General features: G+C 38.1%; 1 protein-coding gene across 8 annotated transcripts in view; it reads right to left on the bottom strand.

Annotated features, from left to right (window-relative positions):
* Positions 1 to 5776, bottom strand: part of LOC138949369 (spectrin alpha chain-like) — a 90524-nt gene that overhangs the window by 81711 nt on the left and 3037 nt on the right. The gene's annotated exons all lie outside the window — the stretch shown is intronic.

Here is a 5776-nt window from a genome sequence, read left to right as displayed (position 1 = left end):
GATTAGGCCCCCCCAAAAAATAGGTGTGGTTAAGGTAACATAGCCAAAAAAAATAGGGTAGGAAGGTAAAGCAATCACTTTTTTTTTTAAACTTTTTTTTCTAATGTGTACAAATTAAACCTACTTGACAGGGAAATAAGTGTGCGACTCGAGCGCTGTCGCTTTCATTGCGTTTTCTGCACTCGTTTTTTTTGGGGTTTTTGTGACTAATGTAATAAAAAGTTATAGGGTCGGCCCCTAAAAATAGGGTAGGTCGGGTTACCGTAACCACACCTTTTTTTTTTTTAGGCCTTCGCCCACATGTGGATGTCACAGCACTATACGGCTGTATTTTTACATAAACACTGTAACATTGAGTCTGTTCAAATGACCTCACTTCTTTGGTCTGAAAGTGGCTAAAAATCACAGGATCTAGGAGCGCAAAGCAAAGTGAAAACATGGTCCGCTATGCCCATTCATCTGTTGTGATTATTGAGTCAACCTACTACATCTGTTTAAAGCAAGTGTCTCACTGTGTTAAACAAACTGCTACAGCACAAGTGGGCCAGCTATGAAATATGGCAGAAGCCAGAATTCAATGGCAATGCCAACAAGTGACATTTTACTCTGCACTCAGGAAGCCACTCCCTCCTGAATGCTTCTACCCTTTGTGAAAGTCATCTGAATTGTACAGGGGTGTGTGACTGTGATAGTGTGAATGACATTTCCCATGAGGACAGATGATAAAAACCTGCACCCCCCTTTGTGTCCTTGCAGAAGTCCAATGTCATGTCACACAAAAAGCTTGAAAAAGGGTATGTGTCTGTGTATTGACTATTGTTGTATGTGACTGCAAGCGTCTCACTCATTTTTTGCTTCACGGCTGCATTGTAAATGTAATTCACTGGGGAATTTAAGACAGTACATGCATCACTATACACATCTGTATGAATCACACTTTTCATGCAAGAAGACCACACCACTCAAAATAAAACAGAAAGAATGCAAAAAGAAAGCTAAGGAGCAACTTAACAAAGTCTTACAAGAATTCACAAAACTGTTATCCCCTGTCCAGTAAAGTCACAATCTTGCTCTAATTACTAACAAACAACAAAATACATATTGATTTATAATGCATGAATTATTTTCAACAATATTGAACACCACGGCTTTATTCTTTTTATATTTAGTCAAGTTTTGACTAAATATTTTAACATCGAGGGGGAATCGAAACGAGGGTCGTGGTGTATGTGCGTGTGTGTGTGTGTGTGTGTGTGTGTGTGTGTCTGTCTGTGTGTGTGTGTGTGTAGAGCGATTCAGACTAAACTACTGGACCGATCTTTATGAAATTTGACATGAGAGTTCCTGGGTATGAAATCCCCGAACGTTTTTTTCATTTTTTTGATAAATGTCTTTGATGACGTCATATCCGGCTTTTTGTGAAAGTTGAGGCGGCACTGTCACGCCCTCATTTTTCAACCAAATTGGTTGAAATTTTGGTCAAGTAATCTTCGACGAAGCCCGGACTTCGGTATTGCATTTCAGCTTGGTGGCTTAAAAATTAATTAATGACTTTGGTCATTAAAAATCTGAAAATTGTAAAAAAAAATAAAAATTTATAAAACGATCCAAATTTACGTTCATCTTATTCTCCATCATTTGCTGATTCCAAAAACATATAAATATGTTATATTCGGATTAAAAACAAGCTCTGAAAATTAAATACATAAAAATTATTATCAAAATTAAATTGTCGAAATCAATTTAAAAACACTTTCATCTTATTCCTTGTCGGTTCCCGATTCCAAAAACATATAGATATGATATGTTTGGATTAAAAACACGCTCAGAAAGTTAAAACAAAGAGAGGTACAGAAAAGCGTGCTATCCTTCTTAGCGCAACTACTACCCCGCTCTTCTTGTCAATTTCATTGCCTTTGCCATGAGCGGTGGACTGACGATGCTACGAGTATACGGTCTTGCTGAAAAATGGCATTGCGTTCAGTTTCATTCTGTGAGTTCGACAGCTACTTGACTAAATATTGTATTTTCGCCTTACGCGACTTGTTCTTTTGTATGCTGAAAAAAGGCCCTTCCAATTTCAGAAACTGGGGAATCCTTGTTCTGGTAAGCACTATTGCTTTGGACAATTACTTAACACACACACACACTTTTAGTTTTAATGTTCTTAATCTGAAATTGAAAAATCTGATGATGTACTAACAGTAAATTACAGTACTTTGCAGGCAACACAAAATGTTAGGAAATGCGGATGATTGTCATACGAAATCCTTTTTTCAAACTGAATTGACACTTTATGAGTTTAATGGTTGTTGTTTTTTGTTTAGTTCAAACAAATTCATAGCCTTGTTTGTTTGCAGATGCGAATGTGTCTTGGGACTTTAAATGTTAATTACTTAAATGTACTTATAATGTGCGACACTGATAGATAGCTACAACTACAAGCCACAGACCCTTGCTAAGATATTCATGGCAATGTTCACAACAATGGGGTCCAGGCACCAGAGATTTACCCAGTAGTAAAATCAATACCCAAGCCCCGCCTGTCCCTGTAGTGCAACACTGAAATTGCTATTATTGATTTTATATACATCTAGTCTGTTCAACAGACATGTTATTTCTGAATCAAAAAACAAGAGAGGTTGGTTGTTGGAACGTTTGTTATTGACAAAACAATACATTCACAGATATTTCGACTCAACGGTCTTTTAAGTGAACAGGCAAACAAATATTCACACAAAACTTATCTTGATACAATCAGTTTACACCCACTCATCAAGAAGCCGAGTGAATGAATGTCTGTGAATGTATTGTTTTGTCAAAAACAAACGTTCCAACAACATACCTGTCTTGTTTTTTTATTCTGAATTTTGGAACGTTGGCAGTCTCTTTGTTTTTGGATATATGTTATTTCTGAGCCTAAAGCAGACAAGAAAATCATCTCAACAACATCAACAATTTAAATGTTGCACTATTTGTTCAATTTCAAATTCAATTTTTACTTTTTATCTTGGTGCATTTAAATGTTCAATGTTTAGTTTAATTCTACTTTTATTTTTGAGAATTTAAAACTAAAGAAGACATGAAAACGGAGAGAATTAAAAAGAGGACCTCGACAAAGGTCTCAAGCTACTCAACAATCACCTCAACTTGAAATTTAAACAAAAATCAAAACTACACAACCAAAATCCTGGTTTTTCCATGTACCCATGGCTGGTGTCAGCCGGTTATCAAGAGCAACAAATATTCTGGCAAAGCTGTCGAAACGCGAAAAAAAATGGAGCGGGCAAAACGAAACGTGCAGAAGAAGAAAAGAGGAGTAGGAGTGCAATTACCATCAAAGACGTACCTCTCTCCCGTCGATGCCACGAAAAGAGGAGATAAAGAACTATACAGTATAGTCCATAGATCAGAAGATAGGCCAGAGAAAGTAGCCCGATCAACACCAAAAACAAGTCTGGGTGCTCTTCCAGGAACGGGCAGTTGAACATAAGTCAGAAAATAAATTCACGCCCAAAGCACCTCTCTCTGTTTTGAAATAAACGCACATCTGATCATGCAAAAAATACTGCAGCACTGTTCCTTTTCTGAGTTTTTTGAGACCTCACTTCTCCTATTATGGGTTAACGATTCGCCTCCTTGCATAAATTCTCCACAACACAGGCCCGCAGAGCCACATTAATATTGACCTGTTGAGGAATGGAAAGAAGTACTGAGCCAAACGGAAACCAGCCAATCAAATTTTGTCTGGTCGAGACGACCGCATCAGGGACCCACAGTGAGCTGCAGCGTTAAAAACAAAATCAAGAATGTGTCACCACCAGACAGGAAAACTGAACTAACAGGCTATGGTGCTAATCTCAATGATACAATTTTCAGCCTGAACCATTAAAAAAAAAAAGGTCATGTTGACACTAAAGCTGTGCAGTCAACCAAAAGGCTTTTTTTTTTTGGTAGAGCACTGTCAAAAGGCTTGTGTTATCAGGAAGATAAAGTAACATCCCACCAGTCTACAACCAGTACCAGATCAGCTTCAATGCTTTCAGGTCCATGAAATATTGCAACAATGCAGAATCAATGAAAAAAAAAAGCAATGCAGATTACCAAAACAAGTAACCGAAAGAGGATAAGATGCTCACAAATGAAGAAAAAATTCCCAAATTTATTTTGGAAGAAAAATTCTATGCCGATTGCTATGGCAACGGTGAGAGATTAAGCCTTGCTGGCTGGCTCTCATGACACAACTGGATCAATAGTGCTGTCTGGGCGCCTCAGTTGAGCTGCCGGTCAGATAGCGATGTGTAGAACTGGGGGTTAAAAATACCAGCTCTCACTGTGCAGTACTGCACTGTGCTTTGCTGCGCAAATCAATGGAGGCTGTTCAATACAGCATAGTGCAAGCCTTCGTGTTCCGATAACAGATATAAAATTGGGCGCTCTACATGTAGTAGTTGCCCTGAACTGCAATACAGGTATAATTTCAGTGCACTGCCTCCCCCCCCCCCCCCCCCCCCCCCCATAAATCTTTGATATGCTGCGCATACATGTACTCAAGAATGAGTGAAATGACAGAGAAAGAAAAGGGCAAAGAATGAGAGCGTGTGCACATGAATGTATACAAATATGCTAAGAAGTTAAAATAAAATGGGCATTGGTTCTAACTGTCAGGCTGGACTGGCCTGATCCATACTCATGGTTCATTACATTATAATTATGATTGGCCTGCGCAAATACTGAAAATCAACTTTCAGGTTAATGATTTTGATTATAATAATCTATTAGAAACCCCTGAGATGGATGCAAGAAGAAGAGGTCTACCAAAACTCACCTTCCGTTAGAACCATTCCAAAGTTGGCGTCAGTTTTTTTTTTTTTTAAATTGCCATGCCACAAGTTGCGCGCACAAAATTAGCACTGTACTATCTGAAAAATTTGACATACACACAAAATCCTAGGGATCTGTGTCCATCGATTTTGGACCACCTAGGCTCATTTAGAAGTCCAGTTCTCTTGTACAACTGATTCCCTAGTACATATAGTGCGCCTACCCAAGTTATTTCCCCTGTTTTAACTTCAACTTTGTTTTTAACATTATATATATGAACAGCTTTACAAGCAATGCAATGACTAAATCAGTCTGACTAGTTTGTGTGCAAGTACATGCAAGTGCGTGTTTTACTTCATGATCTGTTCTGTCAGCTCCAAATATGATAGTACAGTAGTAACATTTAATGTAAATGTCTATAAGAGTAAGACAGTTTTTTTCACGTTTCATTTTTTCTGTGAAGTACATACGTTGTTTTCCCGTTTCAGTCGCTTTCAATATGATTACCTCCCACTCCCAGTTTGAATTACTCCCTAACTATTCTTTAATTGTTGTCGCTATCTTTTGTGTGTGTGAGAGGTTACCAGAGGAATGTATGCAGGTGGGAGCTTGTGTGCACTGTTATTCTCAGCCCGTTACAATAAATAAATATATATACATATATATATATCACTTTCTCTTTCTTTCTGATTAAGCACACCTGTGTGTGAGTTTGTTTGTGTGTAATGTGTCACACTTAACTGGCTTCACTGCAACAGCAATGTTTTGATGTACATTAGACACAACCAGAGGGGGAAACATCTCAACAGGCACATGCCAAAGCAAATGTGTACGAATACAAATATACATGACAAAATCAGTAATCTGGAGAAAAAAAAGACACACACACAAACGCTTGTGCACAATAAATGCAGAATGTACAGAACCAAAGAGCCCTCAACCCACTACAAAA

This window comes from Littorina saxatilis, linkage group LG15, assembly GCF_037325665.1.
Source record: "Littorina saxatilis isolate snail1 linkage group LG15, US_GU_Lsax_2.0, whole genome shotgun sequence".
In the NCBI taxonomy this organism is placed as follows: Eukaryota; Metazoa; Mollusca; class Gastropoda; order Littorinimorpha; family Littorinidae; genus Littorina; species Littorina saxatilis.
The sequence above is the reverse complement of the archived record's forward strand: the minus strand, read 5'-3'. Positions and strand labels throughout refer to the sequence as shown.